This window comes from Macrobrachium rosenbergii, chromosome 43, assembly GCF_040412425.1.
Source record: "Macrobrachium rosenbergii isolate ZJJX-2024 chromosome 43, ASM4041242v1, whole genome shotgun sequence".
In the NCBI taxonomy this organism is placed as follows: Eukaryota; Metazoa; Arthropoda; class Malacostraca; order Decapoda; family Palaemonidae; genus Macrobrachium; species Macrobrachium rosenbergii.
The window spans coordinates 15,975,084-15,999,281 of NC_089783.1; the positions used below are offsets into that span (position 1 = coordinate 15,975,084).

Genomic DNA, 24,198 nt, shown 5'->3' on the forward strand with positions numbered 1-24,198 from the left:
AAAAAGCCTTGTCAACCATTGAATAAATTCACTCGGAAATCAATCTTAATCTAAGTATCAAAAATCAATAATAATAAGAGAGATAATACGCTCCTTTGTGCCTCGAATATATGTAAAAAAACACCAAAGCAACTGACACTGTAATTTTTCCACGCATTCATTCATATTTCTAGAAAACAGATTAAAAGACATTTCTAACTCTCTGTGATACCCAATCACTTTGGAGACCAAAAAATTCGGAAGAAAGAAAATTAATCTAAAGACTGATTTTTCTTCACAGTGTTAATAGCAAAGAACTTTAATTGGACTGTGATTTTTCTATCCTGAAGAGGAACAAGTTTCAGTCATTAAATATTTGCTTCACCGAATCATCTGGGTCTAAAATCTTGTGTAGCATTTTAATCTTCAATAATTATTTACTCCTATTTTCTGTTTAAATTTTTAATGAAAAACACCTTTATTTATATATATATATATATATATATATATATATATATATATATATATACATACATTTATATGTATACACATATATATGAAATGTAAATTAACGTAGCTCATTAGACACTTAAATCTTTCTAATGTACTAAGTTCATTTACTTGAGAGTAGCAAACAGCATGAATATGCGTATATTACTTGAAATGAAAGTTAACCACTTCGCTTACTTTACCAGAAACTCCAAGGGGCATGAATATTAGAAAGCATGAAAATTGGTGGAAGAATGGGCTTCGTAGCAAACTCCAAATCTAACTGTACCTTTTTCCGATGGCTGTGATGTCTTGCAGTGAGGACCAGACTTTATAATTAAGGCAAGGGATCTTTGGTGGGACTGTGGTAGCATGACAAAGATGGACTAAGAAAGGGGAGGGGGTCGGAGACCGACCTGCAAGGATTCTGCTTCTGAGTCTGGCTGGTAATGAACCGCCTCGCCTCACCCTCGACCTGTCCCTTACATAGCCTTCATCTCCCGCTTTTCCAGCCTTGGTTCAGATTTGGGCGAAGTCCGTTACTTGCCAGCTTTTTCGCCCCCAATCTTGTTGATATCCACAAATGCAGGTGCTGGGATATGGAGATGAACGACAGTACCCAGGGGACATTAACGTCAGACAATAGCGGGACATTAAGGTAGAGAGAGGGGTGGAGATTTCTTCAGCGAGATTGCGAGGGTTTTAGCAGACGTTAGTTTACAGGGATGTTTACGACTTCCTGCTCCTCTATCTGGGTTGTCTGCCTCGACTCACCATATTTTACTTAGTTTTAAATTCACAGAGCTTTCACGTGCACTTGTAAATAACAAGTGCACGTTACAATATATATATATATATATATATATATATATATATATATATATATATATATATGTGTGTGTGTGTGTATATGTGTGTATATATATATATATATATATATATATATATATATATATATATATATATATATATATATATATATATATATATATATATATATGTATACATAAGTTTATTTATTTACTTATAAAACAGTGTTCCTAGAACATTGTTAGGTAACAGTAAGAGACAGTCTTGTATGCATAGGTATATATAGCATAGTAACTATTCGTAATATATATTAAATAAAAAAATCCAAACACTATTCTCTACCAGTATAAAGCTCTCGTAGAATAAACTGCCAAAAGCGACAGAAAGACAAACACTAACAAACAATCGAAGAACATGAGAACATGACGGATTAAGCGCCAAGTAAACAACTCGACCCAAAACTATGGCAAAAACAGAGGTTTAAGACCATCTGTTGCATGGACACCACATTAACTGGGGTTAATGTGATGCCTCATGCGACCCATCTGCCACATGAACCGACACATACTCCAATAAATTTTTCGGCGACCCATGCCGTTAAAGTTTCGGCAAGCTGTTACTGGGACGTTTCATAAATCTCATATCAGTTTACCCGAAATCTCCGGATACGACTCAACTTCGTAATTTATTGCTGGAGTTCTGCAAGACTTATTATCTGAGCTTCTCTAAATTTATTATTAAGGATTTCCATCGATGTCCTGTCACCAGTTCGAAAGCTCTCCCTTTCCCGGTTTTCGGTAACGTTTACAGTCAGAGTTTTTGTGGTCTCTCATCATGCGTTGTTCATTTGACTTACAATCGATTATTTTTCTTCTTAATACATTATATCTATTATTATAGGTTTGTCACTGAAAATAAACAATCACCATAATCACTTTGCCATATATGTGTAAGTTTACTTATCTCCCTTGCTATGAGCTTTCTGTCAATATGATGAAATAACTAAGGGCAATACGAATTTACCAATGTAAAACTGCACATTATTATGTGAAGTGCTTGTCTCAACTTTGTAACATATTCAATTATGTATCGGAAAGGAATATGAAATTTAGGTCTAAGGACAAGCGCTCGGATCCATGAGGTCATTCAGCACTGGAAGGAAAATTGAGATTAAGAGGTTCCCAAGGTGTAACAGGAGGAAAACCGCACAGTTGCACGATGAAACAATTGTTAGGAGAGGCGGAAAGTAAGATGGAAGAAAGAGAATATGAACGGAGGTATAGTAAAAGGAAGGAACGAAATGGTTTGCAGCTAGGGGCCTAAGTAACGCCTACAACGCAGCTGGTGAGGTGCAATGACGGCACTAACCCCCAACGGAGCATATTCAGTTATCAGATTTTGTCTGATAATTTTATATTAAAAACTGAATATCCCTCTGACGACGACATATTTACGAGTTAACATGAAATCTATTTCATGCAAAAGAGCCTGTCATTTAAATTGCTTTTCAGGCAAATTAATTTTGTATGTAACCAATTCACGGCAATTTTCATACATTAATTTTCATCAATTATGAACGATGCTGGGGTGGGTGATTAAATACCCCTATGCAGCCAAAGTATGAAGAGAATTAAGATTGTGGGGTGTCCATTCGCTGGATCTAACTCCTTGTAAAATAACCCATCAGTAATACAAAACACAAGAAAAATAGTGCCGCAGTATTCAGGGAAACAGAAAGAGCGTCATTATTTAACTGTACTTTGGGCAACAGGTAAAAAGCATTTACCCACAAGCCTCTCGTACTTTGAAATCTTTCTACCGCATTCATGTCCATAAATTTCCCTTTGTTACCGTTATATATGGCTATCCTTGCTGAAAACATCGAGACCTTGACTATGACCCTGACCTCTGACCTTATGGATCAAACTGAGTACACTTAGATATAAGAAAATTGAGGTAATACTATTTACCTATTTCAAAAGGACACCAAAAATATAAAGCTTGCTAAGTGGCATGCCACCCACGGAGAAGCCAAGCCTTTCCATTGAATGAGTGAGTTATCAAGGCAACAAACTAAAAAAAATCCTAAAATATCCAACATCTCAAGATAGTCACCTGATAAAAACATCTATCAAGATTCTTCGAGGTCAGTTCAAAAGCTTTAACATTTTACACTCTACATGCAGACGCGAGTGAATGGGTAACTCTTCAAAAATCGTTGGCGTAGATATTCATCATAACATTAAGGACCAACCTCGTATCTTTACTCGACGTTATACACTGCGTAACTCGAGTCTTCCTAAGGAAGAACAGTATCACAGTATTCGGATTCGAACCTTTCCTAGATAGTGACCCCCAAGGGTTTTCGGGGGTCGTTATCTAGGACTAATATTCCTCGGGGGTCATTATCTTTACGATATTTAGTCTTTTGTTTATGTTTTCAAGGTAATCCCCAACAGGCTTGCAATAAACACGCAGCAAAGGTGGATACATACAGGGTTAAAACCCTTGGGGGTCACTACCTAGGAAAGATCCTTATATTCCTCATTCCTTTTAATGAAATGCTCTGCAGGGGAGGCTATGCTTTGTGAACATTTGTTAAAATGATTCTCACAAAAAAAAGTTAAGTATACCTTAGTTTAACCAGACCACTGAGCTGATTAACAGCTCTTCTAGGGCTGGCCCGAAGGATTAGACTTGTTTTACGTGGCTAAGAACCAATTGGTTACCTAGCAACGGGACCTACAGCTTATCGTGGAATCCGAACCACATTATACCGAGAAATGAATTTCTATCACCAGATATAAATTCCTCTAATTCTTCACTGGCCAGCCGGAGACTCGAACTCGGGCCTAACAGAGTGCTAGCCGAGAACTCTACCGACTCGTCCAATGAGGAACTATGATTCTCACAGAGGCGTTAAAACTGGAAGGGGGAGACTTGAATTCATCATAAGAAATATCTTTCTAAAATATACATGCTGCAGTTATTCACGAGGAAATGTGCGCGCGACAGAGCGTAGTGAAATCAAACGGCCTCGTTTGAAATCCTGGAAGTGATTTTTCAATAACTGCAAAGAATACTTACTATGTAGCTTTGAACATAACTGGCTATAGCTATGCGTTGCATAAGCTTGTGAATATAATCATGTGTTGTTATATGTCCTGAAATTATTTGGGGAATATTAATAATTTTCTGAGTTGTATAACTCTCTCCCTCTTTCGCCATTTAATGAAAGAGGGGTAATAAAAACATTCAAACATTCTTCGAACAGGTCATTTCCTTAATGGCGTCCAGAATACGAAATGCATGGCTATACGTTAAGTGAGTATTTGACTATCATGAGCTATTTGCGATATAAATATGAAAGGCATGAGTACACAAGATACATAACAACTCTCCTTTTTTATTATATTTTAAAGACGAGTTTAGTTGTCCACATCCGCCGAGTTTATTAGCAATACTTCAAGAAATTTATTGCTTGCAACAATCCGTCATTTTTTTTTTTATAACTTTACTCTCACTATTTCTACCCAAAAGATTCAATTAATGATTCACATAAGAATGCAGAAAGCATTACTGGTTAGCCTCGTGCGCATTCACACATACATGCATTTACATATGTAATTATGTATACACATATACCGCAAGTATGTGTCCACACAACGACAACTACCATATTATAATGTGTATTAACAAGTCATAATCACCTTGTCAGATTCGTGAGATTTTTCTCATGGTTTTAAAATAAAATTCCAGCATTTTTCTTGAAGTCCAGAAACCTTTTAAGTGGCTACAGTTAACCACAAGACTCGTTTTCAGAACACAGACAGCACCTGGTCTGAGTTCTGTTCAAAATGTTCTAAATCAGTGGTTTTCAACCTGTAGGATATGGCCCACTGGGGGGGCCATGGAGAGTTGTGAGGCAGGGGGGGGGGGCCATGCCACAGGCATCTTCAAAATAGTATTTAAAAATTTAAAAATCATTTACAGTAACTGCAGGCCAGTGCTTTCTTTCATAAAAGAGAATGTGTAACTAATAAAGTGTTCTGAAAAATAATTCCATAAATGAAAATGCAAAACTAATCAAGTGTTCTGAAAATGCTTTATAATAATTCTATTATCATCATCACACAATTCTGAAGGGCAGTGGGCCACGAGTATTTAGGGATGCCAAAAGTGGGCCATGGGCATAAAAAGGTTGAAAACCACTGTTCTAAATCATAACAGAGAATCCAAAGGAATATGCACTAAAAAGCCTTCGTACAGTAAACTCCCAAAAGAGAAAGAAAGAGAAACACAGAACCAAACAAAGAACATGAAATCATAAAGGGTCCAGCTCCAAGCAAAGATCTCGACCTAAAACCGTGGATTGTCCCGTACAAAAGCCGATGGCAAAAACAAAGGTTTGAGAACATCGGTTTTACTCACACCAAGCAACGAACCACAGTTAATGTGATGCCTGATGTGACCCATTTTTCACATAAAGCAACACATACTACAATCAGACTTTCGTCGACCGGCGCTATTCAAGTTCTGGACAACCTGTTACTGGGACGCTTCATAAATCTCTTGTTATCAGTTTAGGCGAATTCTCCTGATGCGGCTAATCTTCATAATTTATTGTTGGATTACTGCGAGACGTTTTAATATGAGCTTCTGTTAATTTCACTCAGTCTCCTATTACCAATTCTAAAGCTCTTGTTTTCCGTATTTTTCCTATTATTTATGATTGGAGGTTTTTTTTTTTTTGTCTCCTATCATTTGTTGTCTATGTGGCTTACAATCTATTTAACCGTAATTTTTTTCACCTTAATACATCATATCTCTTATAATAGTACTGTCACAATAAATAAACGATTACTATAATTACTTTACCTTAACTTGGACTGAAAGTGTGCACGTATATCTCTTGCTCTGAGCTAACCGTAAATATGATTGAAACCACCAAGGAAAATCTGAATTTACAATAGCAATATTGCAGAATAGCATGTGAAAATCTCGTCATAAACTTTATAATTTATATTTGATGATGAGACTTTTTCAGATTTGATTTCATATTAAAAACTGAATTTCCCTCTGATACCGCCACATTCACGAGTTAACATAAACCCTGTTTACTGCTATAATGACTGTCATTCAAACTGCATTTTAAGCAAATTAATTCTGTAAGTAACCAATTCATGGCAATGTGCATCCATTAATTTTTCATCAAACGTGAATGCCGATGTGATAGGCGATTAAATGCCCCTATACAGCTCAAGTTTGAAGGAAAGAGAATTAAGACACTGTGAGGATTGTACGTTGGATCTAACCCCTTGACAAACAAGTTATCCGAACTTTAGCCCCCAAAAAAAAAAAAAGCAAACAATGCTGCAGTATTCAAGGAGACAGAAACGGCATCATTATTTACGAGCAATTACAGCAACAAGTAAAAAAGTATTTACCCACAAACTTCTGTCTCCTCGCCTACTATTGAAATATTTCCACTGCATTTAAGTTTAACAGTTTTTATTTGTTAAGGCTCTCATGATCAATAACATCCAGACCTTGACTGTGATCCTGACCTCTGACCTTATGCTCAAACTAAGTACATTTAGTTCTAAAAGAAATATAGTAATAATAGTTATGTAAACAAAAAGGGATATCTCAAATATAAAGTTGATTCTAAGGCATTTAGACCACAGAGAAGCACAGCCTTTCCACTGAGTGGGTTGCAATGGCAAAAACTGTCAGTTTTCAGTCGACTCCTATAAATATTAAACATCTCAAAAAGGTCACCTGATAAAACTGTCTGCCAAGTTTCATGCAGATCAGTTCACAAGTTCTTGTAAAATATTACCAACTAAGCGCATACACGAGTGAAAAGCTAACTAACTCTCTTCTAACATCGTTGGCGGAGGTATTTAACACGACATTAAGGGCAAATCTCCTACTTTAATTGTACATTATACACTGAATACCTCATGTCCTTCCCAAGGAAGAACAGTATCACAATAAATTATGTACCTCATTCTTTTTAATGAAATGCTATGCAGACGAGGAATTTTGTGAAACATTTATTAAAATAATGACGGAGTAATTCTAAATGTCATACTATACGTGCTGCTGTTAGTCACAAGGAAATGTTATACGTGTGACAACGTAGTGATATGAAACGGCTTTATATGAAATCCTGGAAGTATTTTTCCAGTAAATAACTGTAGAGAAATTACTACCTAGCTTTGGACACATATAATTTGCTAAAGCTGTAAGTTAGTCAATGTAACTGTGTGAAGTTAAATGTGCCGGAAGTATTTGGAGAATATTCGTAACTTTTTGAGTTCTCTATCTCTCTCTCGATATATAGAGGTGGTTAAGCTATTCTTCAGATATATCATATCCTTCAAATTCTTTTAACCAAAGATTTTATTCCACCACTAGATGCCTTTGTAGTGGTTAAAGACTTTCAGATTACGGAATGCGAGGTCATACATTAAACTGGGATATTACTATCGTGTACAATTTGCGATTTAAATATAAATGAGATTTACATACAAGAGACACGAAAGTTTTCCTTTTTACTGCATTTTCTAAAGGATTTTCAATATCCACAACCGACCGAATTTAATAGAAATACTTCAAGAAATCAGTTGCTTACATCAAATTCAGCCTTTTTCCGTTACATACTTTACTTTCAATAGTTCTACCTAAAGGGTTCAATTCGTGATTCACATAAGGAAATAGAATGCGTGACTGCTTAGCCACATGTTCATTCATGCATACATACATTTACATATGTAATTATGTATACACGTACTTTATGTATATGTGTATATTTTACGAAATGGAAACATTTTCTGGAAATACTTCTATAACACTCGGTATAAACAAATCATAAGCGCCCCGCCAGATTCGTAAGATTTTTCTTGTTCTTAAAATCAATTTCTAACATTTTTCTTGAAGTACGGAAACTTAGAAACGATTTATGTTGCTATACTTGCTCATCTGACTTGTGTTTTAGAAGTAATAAAAAAAACAGTAATGATTTGCTGTATTTATATTATGGAAGCAATATTTCTTGTATGTATTGCTGGCAGGGTAGAGGAGAGATTCAGCGTCCTTACCTCTCCACTAGATCTATTTTCTTTCTGAGGGTCACGGAATATTAATCTAAAAGAGAGTAATGGTCTTAAGCAGAAGGCTCACTTTCAGAACATAGGCAACACCTGATTTGAGATTTATGACGTTCTGAACGTTCTAAATTATAATAAAGAATCCAAAAGACTCTGCAATAAAAAGCTTTCGTAGAATAAACTGCCAGAATAGAGAGAAAGAAAAACCTAAAAAACAAAAATATAAAACACATGAGAACATAACTGGTCTAGCGCTAAGCAAAGTACTGTGGAACGCCCTGTTCAAAAGCATCTGGCAAAAACGAAGGTTTGAGAACATCGGTTTTACGGACACCTAGCCAACGAACGACAGTTCATGTGGTGCTTGTTGTGACCCATCTGCCACATAAAACGATACACATATAGCAATCGGTTTTTCGACGAGCCATGACATTAAAATTTTTGGCAACCTACCACTGGGACCTTTTATAAATCTCATGCTGTCAGTTTACCCGAATTCTCCTGATACGACTCATCTTCATAATTCATTGTTGGATTTCTGTAAGATTTATTATCAGAGCTTCTCTTAATTTATTATGAAAGATTTCCATCAATCTCCTTTCGGTAATTTTCTAAAGTTCTTATTGTCAGGGCTTTCCCTCTCTTGCTATGAGCTTTCTGTCAGTATGAATGTGACAACAAATGGAAATCTGAAATTACAAGTGTAATATTTTAGAATACCGTGTGAAAAATCTCATTTAAAACTTTGCGACTTTTATTCAGTTATGAGATTTTGTGAGATTTGATTTCATATTAAAATCTTAATTTCCCTCTGACAACGCCATATTTACGAGTTAACATAAAATCTGTTTGATGCAAAAGAGCCTGTCATTCAAATTGCATTTCAGGCAAATTAATTCTGTATATAACCAATTCACAGCAATATTTATCCATTCATTTTTCCTGCAAACATGGACGATGATGCAATGAACGATTAAATGCCCAAGTCTGAAGGAAAGTGAAGGACGACTGCGAGAGGGTTACATGTTGAATCTAACCCTTTGAAAAAAAGATACCTGATATTTAGGAAAAATAATGCAGTATTTAGGGAAACTGAAAGGTAATCTTTCTTAACTGCCATTTAGGCGACAGTAAAAAAGCATTTACCCAAAAACCGAATGCAACACCTTTAACGTAAACATAGCCTTACATTTTTCTGTCGCCTCTCGTACTCCAAAATATTTCAAACGAATTTAGGTCCATCAGTTTCCATTTTTTATGCTAATATTTGGCTATCCTATTTGATAACATCTAGACACTGACTGTGACCCTGATCTCTGGCCTTATGAATAAAATGAAGTACACTCAGTTACAATAGAACTAGCTGCCCAACCCGGCGCTGCACGGGAAAACTCTGAATGACAACCAATAAACTCTCTCTCTCTTTCCTGTTAAGATAGTTGCTTCAATTACATTGCCCAGCATTTTTAACATTTTATGTTACCCCTTCTCACCCCACCATTCCTATCGGGGATGAACTTGGGCTTAAAGGACATCAGGAGTGTCACTATTGATCTCAGTGACCTCAAAAGCTATGGATCAGACACTAATATGTCATTTATGACATGTTATTTTTCACCCAATCTCACTCCCGCTTCCTATCAGGGCTGAACTTGGACTTGAAGGGCATTGGGAGAGTCACCATTCATCTCAGCAACCTTGAAAACTAAGAGATTAGACACTAATAACTGTCGATTTAGGTTATTTTTACATGTCAACCCCTTCCCACCCCCTCTCCTTTGGTGCCTATGATGTCTTACACCCCCCCAGTATTCTTTTCCAGATAGTAAGCTATATGTATACCGAAATGAGATATAAATTCAAAAGTTTATTTAGTTACTGAGACTATGGGCAAAAGGAGCCCTTTTTCAGGGAAACCCTTCCCACCCCACCCGCTTTGGTGCCCTCTGGTGCTAGTGATGTCTTACCCCTATAGTTTTCTTCTTATTCTTTTCCAGATAGTAAGTCATATGTATACCAAGTTTGGTTGAAACTGCTCAATGCATTTCAGAGTTATACTGGAACACACACACATACAGTACATACATCCATTTATATATATATATATATATATATATATATATATATATATATATATATATATATATATATATATTTTAGTAAAGATAATTATTACCTATATAAAGGGATATAACAAATATAAAGCTAGCTCTGGACTATTTCAGCCACAGAGATGCCAGCCTTTTCACTGAGTGGGTTGTCATGGCAACAAACATTGCACTTTCTGGAAAAAAAATGCATGAATAGGAAAGGTTTTCCATAACACTATTTACTGAAATTATGGAAAGATGTTTACCACTTACAAGCCTCAACGACTTGACAACAAATTAATAACTGAATTCGATATTATTTATTTCTATATTACGGGTTTACGTCTAATCCCCGATTGGAATAGAAGTAAATAACTTCAGATTTTTTTTACAAACAAAACTAACTATTTTATATCACAGTTTTATGTAACTGGCATTATCAGAATTTTCTTCATAAGAATTTTCGAAGTTAAAATTTGAGCAGCTAATTTCATCCGTAATATCAGTTTCCCGTAAATCCTGTATTTTCCATACAAGATATTATCATTGGTAATATGTATCCTTTCTTATATGGGAAAGAATGTCCATAGGAATAACAGAGCGAAGACGAAAAGACAGTGGTTAAGAAAAAACAAAATACTTAAAGCGAACTCGATCCCAAGAGTGTATTAAGAAAGTCATGGTACGGAAACTATGGCACAACCCAAGGCAAAAGAGCATTGGTTATTTGGTAACAGTTACTACAAAACAGACAGGAATATCCATGCCACTTTTTGTAGATGTTACGAAATCTAAGGTGCCGCATTGAGATGGGTTGCACCTACGTGACCATATAACCAATGCTCCTTAACCTTGGACTGAGCCATAGTTCCCTTACCAAGACTGAGTTCTCTTCAAGTATTTTGGTGTATTTGTTTCCTAACCACTGTCTTTTCGTCTTTACACTGTTATTCCAATGGAAATTCACTCCCATATAAGAAAGGGTGCATATTACCAATGATTGTACATTGTATGGAAAATATAACAGGAATTACGGATGAAATTAGCTGATCAAAATATAACCGCAAATTCTTAGGAAGAAAATTCTGATAAAACCTGTTACACAAAATTGTGGTATAAGTCAATTTCATTAAAAATACAATTATCTCTGAAAATGAGAATTTTAGAAAAATTCGGCCTATACAGATTAAACTCTGCTGAAAGATAGTTTAGGATAAATTCAAAATGCACACTGCCAAGCATAAATATCAAACAGGCAACATGTAAAGTTATAAGGACTCTCCAAACAGGTGAAGTCAAAATAAGGAGCTACGGAGCCTCAGAGTATACAAACATAGGCTACATGCAGCATAATACCTACCGCCTACATACACAATATAACGGGAAATTCCGATGTTATAGGAAGTATACTGCCAATCTCACTCTCTCTCTCTCTCTCATTATGCTCGAAAAGAGTGGATATTTCACTGACCCGTTACTGGATTGACCTACCCAGCGAGGAGTTTAATTTTTGAATGAAGAATAGAAACCAACTATTATTACTGAGATTATGAAGCGATAAGATCAAGTTTTTGTTGCTCTTACTCTAAAATATTTCTACCGCACTTATTTCCATCAGTTTCTACTTGCTATGGCTATCCTAACTGATAACACCGAGACCTTGACAGTGACCCTGACCTCTGACCTTACGGATTTATTTCAGAAAAAAAATGCTGTTAGAATTTTTTGGCTATTTTTTTGTGAAACAAAGCCAAGGCAATGACTGAGTTATGAAAAATTGGCACTAAAGCCAAACGCTGGATAACGTCCAGCCATTCAGCGCTGAACACGGAGAAAAAAGGGAGTTTTAGAGTGGTTGGACCGCTATATGGAAGAAAGGAGGTGGGAACGGAGGTAAAGCAAAAGGCTAAAATGTGAATATAGCCTGGGGCCTAAAGGATGCTGCATGCATCATTTAGTAATCCCTACAGAGGACTACTTGAGGGGCACTGACGGCACTAGCCGGCTGCGGGGAGCCAAGCAGTGAACGATAATCTCTGAATGAAACGAGTGTCATCGAGATAGTAAATCTGAATATGAGGAGACATCGTATTCACTGCGTTCCGTTGGCTTTATATGTTGCCTACAACGAAGATAATTTAGAAATACCGTCATTCGGGGTGAATGCATGATTACTTTCGTGCTTGCAACATATAAAGATATATTCCATTCCAGATCCTTTGTTCGTTAAATGAAAAAGAAAAGTTATGCACAAAAAGACTTGTCCCTGATGGAAGAACAAAATGCATTTTATAAAAGACAACCACGCAACATCAATTTATATTTGCAATGGCACTAATGGGAAATGCTTGCATTTTTCGGTAATTAACAACTGCCACAGTAATGAAAAGCAAATATATTTGAAAAAATACACAGCATTACATCAGAACCTCAACGTTTTATCAATTTTATGACATTTAAAAATGGACTTGAAGACTTTGAGACTAACTGATGAAAAATGTAGCCTACACTGAAATGTATTGCATTTTAATATGAAGAGTATATTACTGTTTTAAATGACAAACTGTATCAAATTATACAGAAACAATAAAATTGGATGAAAAATAAACGGATAAAAGTCCATTAATAATCCTTTTATGAAATCTTATAAAACGGTGAGCGAGCATTCGTGACCATATGGTTGGAGAAATCCAATAAGAAAAGTAGAAATGTCAATTTATCAAGAAGATATACTACTTTTACACTGACAGGTGTGTGTGTGAGAGAGAGAGAGAGAGAGAGAGAGAGAGAGAGAGAGAGAGAGAGAGAGAGAGAGAGAGAGAGAGAGAGAGGTCTTAAAACGGATTACTCTGCCAATTTTATTCATAATTTCAGTCTTAGTTATTTCAGTCATTAGTTATTTGGAAATATATTCTGTGTTCATATAGGGAGTATAAACGACTCAAAAACTGTTTTAGAAGCATGACAGTAACATGTTGAGATCTTTATCTTTTCATTCTTTGCGTGAGGAAAATCCACAATTATATATATGTATGTATGTATTTATGTAATGTATGAACGTATGTTCTTTCCTGGCGAGACAGAACACATATGACCACGCCCTTACCTATTCTCTTCACCGGTCCTTAACCCTCTACTCGCTGAAAGGTGGCTTTATTGTCCCTTACTGTAAAATATTATTTAGTTAAACTGTCATTAATATCTGGTGACGTCGTATCACCCCCGTGTCATTACTCCGAGAGCATTATTAATCCATGGACTGCAAGGGTTCCTTCCATTAAATCGCCCAGCTCTGTAATCTTTTATATCTTTGGCTTTCCCACTTTTGCCTTGTCTGTGTCCATCAAGGGATATGCATTGTATTGCCAACCTATCGGCCTATTTTACATACTTTCATAGCACAAAGGGACAAAATCCACAAAATTTTCAAGGATTAACGAGAAATAAAAATATATTATTCGGCCATTTGACCCAAATCTTGCAATATCAAAGGATTACGATTAGGTAACCTGATAAATGAGTCATGACAGATATTGCCTGACAAACTCATCTTACACAAAGTTAGAAATCACTAACAGGTAAAAATTTATCACCCACTCATTAACATAGACTCTATAACATCAATCTTACTATGAATAATAATAATAATAATACTAATAATAATACACCACAGTACTTGGCAGTGTGTTATTTAAACAAATTCTTGTTTATTTATAAAGAAAAATTCGAACAAATTTTAACTATCAGTGATATCCAATCACTTTGGAAACCAAAAAATTCTGAAGAAAGAAAATTAGTATAAAGACAGATATTTCATCAGTCTTATTAGCAGAGACCTTTAATTGTACTGAGATTTTTCTATCCTGAAGAGGAACAAGTTTCAGTAATAACGTATTTGCTTTCCCGAATCAATTGGGTCTAAACTCTTGTGCAGCATTTTTTTTCTTCAAGAATTCTTTTCTCCCTCTTTGTTTAAGATGTATTCAATATATATATATATATATATATATATATATATATATATATATATATATATATATATATACGTATATATACATGTGTATATATGTATATACAATAATTACATGTAAAATAATTTAGTTCCTTAGAAAACTATATCTATAAAATGAACTACGTTCAATGACTTTCGAGTTTATATATACATATACATACATACATACACGTGTGTATATTATATATATATATATATATATATATATATATATATATATATATATATATATATATATGTAAATTAACTTAGTTCATTAGACAATTATATCTATCACATGAACTACATTAATGTGATAGATATAATACATACTTACATACATTCACACATACATACATACATACATCACAGTAAATTATTTACGTCAATCCTTTTAATGAAATACTATGCAAGAGAGGAAACGCCTTGTGAAACATTTGCTAAAATGATTCTCAAACACGTATTACAACTGGAATGGGTAACTTGGCTTCATCACCGTTCAGTACCAAATACCATTCTAAATATTATACATGCTGCAGGTATCCACCATGAAATGTTATGATTGCGGCAACTTAGTGAAATAAAAAGGCTTAAGTGGAATCCTGAAGTTTTACCAGTAAATTACTTTAGTGAAGACGCACTACATGTCTCTGGAAACAACTGGCTATAGCTATGCGTTACTTAATTATGTGAGGCTAAATGTGCTCAACTACTTGGGAAATATATATTACCATGGGATGCAAAATTCGATATTAAAGAACTTTGCTGCTTCATATTTGATCGTATAAAAAAAGTCACGCGTGTATAAGTAACGAAAACTTATACTTACACATTTATATGTGCTTGTGCCTCTGTCCTTCTAGCAGTTTGTTCAACTATATAATTATACCGGAACTGCACGTACACAGATTATAAACAAATAAATATTAGCAATGTCGATTAATTCAACAGTTTTGGCCTCTGCCAACTCTTTTCATCTCAGTGGAAAACTCTAATAAAAATATTATATTTATATTTTCTCATTCAATTTCTACATTGGGAATATTTGTCGAATACCTGAGATTAATTGGGAATAACTGTCAACTAAATAAGTGAACCATTTTTGTGCATTGCTGTAGAAATGTGGAGGTGATTGTCATTGATTCTTTTGAAGGGATGGTGGGTATATTTGATGAGCGAAATGTGAAACACTAAAAATTTATATAAATGAATCTGGTTATTCCAGAAAAAAATAAATCATTTTTTCTTTCGTATGTCTTTTTGTCTGGCAATGGGAAAATTGTCTTTTGCCCTAATAAAAACATATTTCAATTGAGTTAAATTTGTAAGCCATTTACGTTAAAGACTAATAATTTTTCGGGAACCTATGAAGATAAGTATGCTTAATGCTATACGACCTTAATATTTTTCAAAAGAAATACTGTAATGCTTGCGAAGGTTAGCTATAATATTAAATAATTTCTAAATTTTACACACACACACACACACACACATATATATATATATATATATATATATATATATATATATATATATATATATATATATATATATATGGCTGTGTGTGTGTGTAGTCTGCCTATTGCATGCGCTTGGATGGACAAGAACACGTGATATTAAAATGCAAATTACATACATATGTATATGTAGTCCCCATGGCGCAGTGGATAGCGCGCTGGACTTCTAATCCAGAGGCCGCGGGTTCGAATCCCGCTGGGGATGAAAATTATGACGAACTTGATTGCAAGCATATATATATATATATATATGCGTGTGTGTGTGTGTGTGTGTGTGTAGTTTGCCTATTGCCTGCGCTTGGAAGGACAAGAGCACGTGATGTTAAAATGCAAATTACCACGAGGAAAAACGAAACACAGGGTAGGTATGGACCCTCACTGGTTCCCTAGTCTTCGTCTCATTTGTGGCTGAACGCTAGCACCCCATTATGGTAAATCTTGCTTATCGCATGTAGGTGGCCCACGCTAATATAGTAAGACCATACAGCTACATTCTTTGAAATCAATAAATTTCTCATCATTACACTGACATTGCCGGATCAGGTTTAAACATTCCTAGGCTGATATTTATTTTCTTATAAAAGTGGACTCAGTGATATTCTTTGAAACTTATCGTTACAAAAGACAGCACGATTGTTATCACTAACATAAACAACACCTGTTAAACTGTGCATATCTTATATACTCTTTGTGCCATTCAATTCTCTGTTACAATAATTTTCCGGTTTTAAAAAGGTAAAAGCTTCACCTGACTTCCACGAGACTTGACATACACATCCTTTAGTAATCTTCGGGCAGCTCTTCACAAGTTCTCTTTTTATTTACCGTTTTCTTGAAATATCACAATAATTCATATATTTTTCTAAGTAAAAGGGGATTGTGTTAAAAGCTATCACCAAGAAGTAGTTCAAGCAAGCTTCTACTATGTTTCCATGTTGCTGCTGCCATAACTCTTTTCTCTTCTCAGCAAAGTCTACGGCAATGCTAAGTTGTTTTAATCTCTCGCCTTCTAAGTCATTACATCTATTTCATTATCAGTACAGTATATTCAGGGTAATATAAAAATAATGTTCCTGTATACACAGAAGTGAAAACTAGTTTCTTCATGGCTGTGTCGGGAATAAAAAAAAAAAATTACAGGCATAATTTCAGTAAGTTATCTGCATGCACAAAATTTTCACAAATTACAGCCCTTACGATTTAGGATAAACATGCTTATATATATATACATATATATATATATATATATATATATATATATATATATATATATATATATATATATATATATAAAAGATAAAATCCACGAAGGAAACGGAAACACTGGAGTGCTGCGAGGCCTTTCGACACTATAACTCTATCGACGCCTTCATGGCGATTTAGGCGTTGTCCCCCTCGTTGCCAAATGTACTTCTCTCGAGATTTTAAAGGCCTACCCTTCCCATTTACCCCTTTTAATCCGTGCTTCTGTCAAGAAGGTTTAACCTCCTTGGCGTTTGTTAATGTCTCCTGGGAGCAGTATACTTCTGGGTGTTCCCTATTGCCTCGACACTCCTTCGAAAATATTCCCATTCTTCCAGGTCTCTGTTTTTCATATAGGCCTCATTGAATCTCTTTTTGGACCTTCCTTGTGATTATCTCACGCTACTCGACTTCCCCACTTTTAATTTACTTGTTTTTGTGTCAATTTACTGTGTGTATATATATATATATATATATATATATATATATATATATATATGCATATATATATATATATATATATATATATATATATATATATATATATATATATATATAGAGAGAGAGAGAGAGAGAGAGAGAGAGAGAGAGAGAGAGAGAGAGAGAGAGAGAGAGAGAGAGCAATTGACATTTGAAAAGGATTGCGTGTGTAGACAGATAAGAGAGCGCAGCATAAATATACATAGGTCACACAAATAAGATTATCGGCAGCTATTTAATTTATCATCTATTCATAATATGGTCCTTCGTTTCTTTCCAGTTAGAGTATTCATAACATTTTTCTATTCATATATCTTCTTTTCTTTACAGACTTAGTTCCAGCTTTGCCATTTACTCGGAATATTTCACTGTTTTTTTCTTTGTTTTTGTATCAGTTTTTATCGTTATAACATACAAGATACCTTTGCATGAATGCCCATACCCGATGAAAAATATCTATTGTGTTTTATAGTCTTCATAAGGGTTTGTAAAAACAAATAGATGATTATTTGGGTCATGACTGTCATATTGATAATAATACACAAGAATGCCAGGGCTATTTATGATCGATTTCTCGAGCCTGTGGATAAAGATTAATGCGGGAACGAGGACTTCCTTCCATGTTGTTTGTAAGGCGACAGACTCCTTAATGAGTCAGTGAGTGTTTTGACTGAGCTTCCCTTGTGGAGGCACGGGCTGTTTGACATCTTCATGCCCTGAGGTCAGCTTAACAGGTAAGAGAAGAACTGGCAGGGCTGGAAATTTTTTTGTCACGTTTAAGAATAAACGTGTTGTTTTTTTGTTGTTAAATGCTAGAAAATTACGAGGGCCTTTAATAATTGTCAAAAATTGATTAGCAACCAATTATATTTGTGTTGTATAACTTATGCTGCCTTCATATACCATACAACAAGAGTGGGAATATTTGATGTGGCAGCGCCGGTCACCTCCCATGCCCTGCCCTTTTCGCCATAAAGGAGCCGATGGGGTTATAGTCCTTTACTTAGCAGACTGAAAATTACAACTGGAAGTAAGCTGGATAATAATCTTAGCCCTGGCATGTATTATTTGGATCCCAGTATTAGAAAAATGTTCAAGAATGACCTAAAAGATAAAATCACTGATTTAATTACAAGTTAGCTACTTGATATATATTTTCTATATATCCGTATGTTTAATATAACTTTTTATTTGTAAAAATGTTCATCTTGCAAAAAGTTATTATTGTTTAAAAAAAAAAAAAATTATTGTGCTGTACTAAAAATGTTTAGGTGGTCAGTCACGGACCTGTATAATCTTTTAATTGTCCTGTCCCTGCTCCTGAATGGTTGACCCTAATCCTTTGTAAAACCCTCTTAAATATTTATTCCTGTTTTGGCAGTTCTACTAATTCTTCAATTGTGTTGGATTCCAGGTACATATATTTCCTTTATAATCCCCATCTGTCATTTATATGAGCTTTCTTTGTAAACATACTTTTATATTTCTTCAGTCTGCTAAGTAAAAGACAAAAGCGTCGAAAGGCCTCGCAGCACTCCAGTGTTTCTATTTCCTTCGTGAATTTTATCTTTATTTATATATTCATCATGTTCCATTTTTTTTGATTCAGTTATTATATATATATATATATATATATATATATATATATATATATATATATATATATATATATATATGTTGCTACCATCGACTTTCTCATTATTTATCTACTGAGTCGTGGTTTAATCCACTGCAGAAAACCATATTAGCACCTTTCTATATTTACACATATAGTTCATCATACAATGTGCCATTCACCTCTATCTTACAGGTCCTCTCACGCTTCCTGAAAATCAGCTTCTTATTATGTGTTTTCTTGGTGGTTTAAGATCTATTTTACCCTAATTTTTTCCTGTTTAGTACATCCTATCTCTTACAATAATTTTTTTCACAAAAATATACAATTATTATAATCAGCTTCCCTTAACTTTGATAGCAAGTTTACGTATATCTCATGCTCCGAGTTTTCTGTCATTATGGTTGACATAACTACGGGAATTCTGAATTTACAAGTGTAACGTTGCAGAATATCATGTGGAAATCTCGTCTAAAACTTTGTAACCTGTATTCAATTATCACATTCTGTCAGATATGATTTGAAATTTAAAACTTAATTTCCCAATGACAACGCCATATTTACGAGTTAACATGAAATCTATTTGATGTTAAATCACGTCATTCAAATTGCACTTTAGGCAAATTAATTCTGTATGCAGCCAACTCACGGCAATATTCATCCATTAATATTTCTTCAAACATGAACGCCGATGGGATGAGCGATTAAATGCTGCTACACAGCCAAAGTTTGAAAGACAATTGCGAAAAATAAAGCTACAGTATTCAGGGAAATTGAAAAGCATCATTACTTAAGTGTAATTATAGCAACATGTAAAAACCATTTATCCACAAGTTAAGTGCCAAGCATCGACGTAAATAGTTTTGACTATGACCTTTTAATTTTTCTGTCGCCCTTAGTGCCCTGAAATATTTCTGACAACTTTAGGTCCATCAGTTTCCATTTGCTATGCTTATATATGGCTATTCTAACTGTTAACAACGAGACTTTGACTGTGGTCTTAACCTCTGACCTTATGAATCAAACTAAGTATACGCAGATACGCGAGAATTGCAGTACCGATATTTAGCTATATAAAAGGGACATCACAAATAGAAAGCTGGCTTTGGTGCACTTTAACCAGAGATGCCAGGCTTTTCATTTGGTGGGTTGTCATGGCAACAGACTGTTAACTTGCAGCCGACTTCTAAAAACGGTACCCAGATAGAAATATCTGCCAAATTTCATAAATATTCAAAAGTTCTTGAAAATCTCACTAACAAAAGACAGACATGGGTGAAAACATTTCATCCAACATCGATGGTGGAGATAATCATTACAACTTTAAAGACAAATCTCGCTTCTTTATTGCACATCATACACCGCACAACTCGAGTCCTCCCCAAGGAAGAACAGTATCACTGTAAATTATTCCTCATTCCTTTTAGTGGAATGTTATGCAGAGGAGGAAATGCTTTGTGAAACATTCGGAAAAATAATTATCACAAAGGCAGGGGAGGGGAGCCTTGACTTCATCATCGTCCCGTAACAAATATTCTGAATATCATGCATACTGCCGTTATTCACCAGGAAATGCTACGAGATAAAACGGCTTTATATAAAATACTGAAAGAGTTTTTCCAGTAAAGAACTTTAGAGAAGACTTACTGCATAGCTTTGGGCATAATTGGCTATAGCTAAGTCAGTCTATGCTATTGTGTGAAGTTCAATGTGCTGAAAGTATTTGGGAAATATTCATAACTTCTTGAGTTTTCTCTCCCTCTCTCTCCATTTTCTCTCCCTCTCTCTCCATTTTCTCTCCCTCTCTCTCCATTCAGTTATATAGGGTTATAAACAGATTCATTATTCTGATAGGTCCTGTCACAAAAAAATTTTAAACCGAATATTCGATTCCAGCAGCCTATGCCCTTTTAGGGATTAATGATTTCAGACTACGAAATCGCGTGATCTTACATTAAAATGAGATATATACTAACCTGCACAATTCAAGATATAAGTAGAGAAGGAAAATGATTTAATAGATACATGACTTTTTCCTCTTTCAGGCATTTTCTAGTGTTTTTATATCCATATCCGGCTGAGTTAAAAAAAATGCTTGAACAATGCAGGTGCCCAGGATCAATAAGCCTTTGAGGATAATTTTTCCTATTTTGTTACATATTTTACCGCCACTATTTCTACTGAAAGGGCTCAATAGATAATTTTCATAAGAGTACAGAATGCATTGCTGATTAGCCACACGTGCAGTCATGCATGTATGCATTTACATATGTAATTTACATAAACAGTATTTGTGACCCTATGTATACATAACGGAAGGATAGCACTTTCTGTAACTACTTCAGTAATGGCATATACAAGTAAATAAATCGCAATGACCATGTCAGATTCGCGGGATATTACTTTGTTCTTGAAATCAACTACTGACATTCTTCTTGATGTAATTAAACTCTGAAACTTGTTAAGGTACAATAGTTTACCATGTGACTTGCATTTTAAGAACAACGAACATAACAGCAATAAACCCTCCCTTTACCAACGCTAACTTTTTCACATTACCTCTGCTGTGCATCTCCGCTTTTCTCACCCTTTTAATTCTTTTTATGGCACAAATACCACTCAAACAGTTCACTTCAACATTTGATGTTTCATTCGCGTCCAACATCCACTAACATTGCCTAACATTCTCCGTCAATCGCTCTTCAGTACGCGATTCTGGTTTCGTTTTTCGCCGTGATGTTGACGTTTCTCACGCAAGAGATCGCACATCAAACACTCTCCTTCTCTCAGCAAACGTAAAGAGAGCGCTGCCTCGCGTTGTTTTGTAAATACTTCCTTTCGAATGTGGATTCAGCAATAAATTACTTTCCGTCTTAGTCAGCGATTTTGTGGTTTTAGTAGAGATTTTTCTCTCATTAACGGTATACAGCCTTGTGATTAGTCTCTCTCTCTCTCTCTCTCTCTCTCTCTCTCTCTCTCTCTCTCTCTATAAAAAGCTGATAAATATTCTATAAATAGGTGAAAGCTAAGTTCGATGCCCGTTATAAGACTAACATTCGTGCCTATAAAAGTGTTGTGTATTACTGACAGAACTACGTATGAACAGTATATATGTATATATAATATATATGATATACAGTATATATATAATATATATCTATATTATATAAAATATATACATACACACACATGTAGATAAATGTATATACAGTATCTGCGTGTATCTATAATTTTACCATAATAATTATTCATAATATAGCCTATATAACAAAAAACACAACAACCTATGCATTAAAAAGCTTTCACAGAATAAACTGTCGAAATAGAGAAACACACACAAAAACCAACAAAAAAGAACATTAGAACAACGTCTAGCACGATGCAAGACCAACGAAAGCCAGTTAATGTGGTGCCTGATGTGACCCATCTGCCACACACTCCAACCAACTGTTCGACCACCCGTGCCATTGAAGTTTTGGCAACCTGTTGCGGGCGAGTTCCATAAATCTCGTGTTATCAGTTGTCCCGAATTTATCGCTAGAGTTCTATCAGACTTATTATCTGAGCTTCTCTTAATTCATTATCAAAGATTCCCTCGAGTGTCCTATCACCTAAGCACAAATCTCGTATTTTTATGGCATTACAGTATAAACCGAATAACTCGAGTCCTTCCCAAGGAAGAACAGCATCACAGTAAATTATTTACGTCAATCCTTTTAATGAAATACTATGCAAGAGAGGAAACGCCTTGTGAAACATTTGCTAAAATGATTCTCAAACACGTATTACAACTGGAATGGGTAACTTGGCTTCATCACCGTTCAGTACCAAATACCATTCTAAATATTATACATGCTGCAGGTATCCACCATGAAATGTTATGATTGCGGCAACTTAGTGAAATAAAAAGGCTTAAGTGGAATCCTGAAGTTTTACCAGTAAATTACTTTAGTGAAGACGCACTACATGTCTCTGGAAACAACTGGCTATAGCTATGCGTTACTTAATTATGTGAGGCTAAATGTGCTCAGCTACTTGGGAAATATATATTACCATGGGATGCAAAATTCGATATTAAAGAACTTTGCTGCTTCATATTTGACCGTATAAAAAAAAGTCACGCGTGTATAAGTAACGAAAACTTATACTTACATATTTATATGTGCTTGTGCCTCTGTCCTTCTAGCAGTTTGTTCAACTATATAATTATACCCGAACTGCACGTACACAGATTATAAACAAATAAATATTAGCAATGTCGATTAATTCAACAGTTTTGGCTTCTGCCAACTCTTTTCATCTCAGTGGAAAACTCTAATAAAAATATTATATTTATATTTTCTCATTCAATTTCTACATTGGGAATATTTGTCGAATACCTGAGCCTAATTGGGAATAACTGTCAACTAAATAAGTGAACCATTTTTTGTGCATTGCTGTAGAAATGTGGAGGTGATTGTCATTGATTCTTTTGAAGGGATGGTGGGTATATTTGATGAGCGAAATGTGAAACACTAAAAATTTATATAAATGAATCTGGTTATTCCAGAAAAAAATAAATCATTTTTTCTTTCGTATGTCTTTTTTGTCTGGCAATGGGAAAATTGTCTTTTGCCCTAATAAAAACATATTTCAATTGAGTTAAATTTGTAAGCCATTTACGTTAAAGACTAATAATTTTTCGGGAACCTATGAAGATAAGTATGCTTAATGCTATACGACCTTAATATTTTTCAAAAGAAATACTGTAATGCTTGCGAAGGCTAGCTATAATATTAAATAATTTCTAAATTTCACACACACACACACACACACACATATATATATATATATATATATATATATATATATATATATATATATATATATA

General features: G+C 34.7%; 1 non-coding gene across 1 annotated transcript; it reads left to right on the forward strand.

The window, feature by feature from the left end:
• Positions 1-16,123: 16,123 nt before the first annotated feature.
• TRNAR-UCU (transfer RNA arginine (anticodon UCU)) lies at positions 16,124-16,196 on the forward strand. Its single transcript has one exon. It is a non-coding gene; the product is annotated as a tRNA-Arg (tRNA).
• The last annotated feature ends 8,002 nt before the right edge of the window (positions 16,197-24,198 follow it).